This window comes from Benincasa hispida, chromosome 5, assembly GCF_027475165.1.
Source record: "Benincasa hispida cultivar pf3 chromosome 5, pf3_genome.v1.1, whole genome shotgun sequence".
NCBI lineage: Eukaryota > Viridiplantae > Streptophyta > Magnoliopsida > Cucurbitales > Cucurbitaceae > Benincasa > Benincasa hispida.
This window is the reverse complement of record NC_143482.1, coordinates 43,534,610-43,537,106: the sequence shown is the minus strand read 5'-3', so window position 1 is coordinate 43,537,106 and position 2,497 is coordinate 43,534,610. Positions and strand designations below refer to the sequence as shown.

Sequence of the window (2,497 nt, the reverse complement as noted above, 5' to 3'; positions counted from 1 at the left end):
TATAATACAATCTAGAAAATAAAGTAGGAAACTCTTCCAATATACGTTTTTCATTTGAGACTATGGATATAATATATAGATACTCTACATTATTCTTACTATCAGTCTCAATATGATAACCATTGCAATGTATATCTTTAAAACTTAGAAGATTTCTCTTTGATTGACTAGAGAACAATGCATTATCAATTGTAAATTTTGTTCATCTACGCAAAATAATATTTGTTTTTCTAAAACCTTCTATCAAGTTTGTAGAACCTAATATTGTGTTTACTTTTGCATTCAGCATTGTCAATTTGGAAAAGTATTTTTATTTGTAAGTATTGTATGTGTAGTTGCACTGTCTGTCAGACATAGATATTCTTTACTCATTTTTGAGTCACCCAACATATGAAAATGATCCATATTTCTTCATTAAAAGAAAATAATTACAATAAGAAAAATAAAACTTAAAATATATAATAGTTACTAAAAAACATGAAGATAGATAAAAGAAAATAATAACATTAAGTCTAGATATTCTCAAAATTAAAAGAAACACTTGATGTTCCATCAACTGCGCCAATCTTCTCTTCAGAAGATTCAAAGAAGTCTGCTACATCTAAATTTGTCATATGGGATGGGTCAAATATGTCATTATCCTGGTATGCAAAATTTGCTTCCACATTTTTCTCTTTTTCCTTCAGGGAGGCTTGATAGAGGTCAACTAAATGTTTTGACGTACAACAGGTACTTAACCAATGCCCAATCATTCCGCATCGGAAGCATTTATTTTCAACACTTTTTGAACTCTTATCTTGTAGAGCTTTTCCTTTGTGGTCATCATTTTGTGTGGTTTTTTTGAAATTTGAATGATTAAAACAACCACCACGAAAATAATAATTATTTCTTCCTCTACCACGATCACGACCTCGACCACGACCACGTCCTCGACTACGATTATTATTAAAATTCACAGCATTCAGCTCTGGGAATGGTGTCGTTTCGTTTGGTCGAGATTAATGATTTTTCATCAATAACTCGTTGTTTTGTTCGTCTACGAGAAGACATGAAATTAATTCAGAATACTATTTAAAACCTTTCTCTCGATATTGCTGCTACAAGAGGATATTCGAGACATGAAATGTAGAAAATATATTCTCTAACATATCGACATCAGTAATTTTCTCTCTACATAATAACAATTTTGAACTGATTTTAAATAATGCGGAGTTGTAATCACTTACTAATTTGAAATCTTATAGAATCAAGTATATCCACTCATAACGAGCTTTAGGAATAATAATTTTTTTTTTTTTTTTTTTTTGATCACACATCTCTTTTAAATCTTTCCATAAGATATGAGGATCTTTTATTGTAAGATACTCTATTTTCAATCCCTCATGGAGATGATAACGAAGAAAAATCATAATTTTTGCTTTGTCCTCATTCGATGTCGTATTTCTTTCTGTAATAGTCTCCCCAATATTCATAGCATCTAGGTGGATTTCAGCATCAAGTACCCATGACAAATAATTATTGCCGTTAATATCAAGAATGACAAATTCTAATTTTGTGAGATTTTTCATGGCAACAATATCATAAAATATTGTACTTATGTTAGAAATTTAATAGATATTGAATATGCAAAATAACATTAAATTTATTAATTATAACGAAGAGGGAAAAACCGACATACCTTTAGAACCTATCTTTAGTAGGAAAAACGACAGGAGCTTGTACTGATAACGTGTTGTGAATTTGAAGAGACAACGAAAACACAGATATAAAGAAAATATAATATAATAATATATTTATTTAATAATATTAAATATATATAATATAATATAAAATAAAATAACTAAAAATATAAATTAACTAAAATTATAAAATTGGATAATATAAAAATTAGTGGAAGTAGAATTCTCACAGATGTATGTATGATTTTAAGATCCACCAAATGTCACCATTTATAGGCAAAGTGACAAGTAGGATGTGGACTTACATGGACACCAAACATGATTAATTACAAGACACGTGGAGAACATGAAGAGTGACACGTGATTTTAGGATACTAAGCAATTGACATTTATTTATTATTATAATATTCATAATATTTACAAATATGTTTTTTTATCAGTAATTATTATTATTATTATTTTTTTAAGATTTCATATGGTTTATTTATAAATAAGCATGATTTTTTCTTCATCATATCATCAAAACATATTTCTATTTATTATTTAGGGCATATATTAATTTTTATACCCCTAAACTTTGTGGGTTTATCAATTAAAACTATAAACTAATAATTATATTAATATAACCTTTCGTAAGTATATCAATTTACACCTTCAATAAGATTTTGTTCAATCACTAACATCATGTAAAACTTATAATTTGATCAATTAAACTTCTAAATATTCTTAAGCCAATCAATTTAGATCATTCATTAATGATTACATTTGAAAACCGTTAATGCATTAATGCTTAAACGTGTGTAGAATTTCTTTAAATG

General features: G+C 27.2%; 1 pseudogene; it reads right to left on the bottom strand.

The window, feature by feature from the left end:
* LOC150036167 (uncharacterized) overlaps positions 1 to 1,568 on the bottom strand; it is a 3,020-nt pseudogene extending 1,452 nt beyond the window's left edge.
* Positions 1,569 to 2,497: the final 929 nt, after the last annotated feature.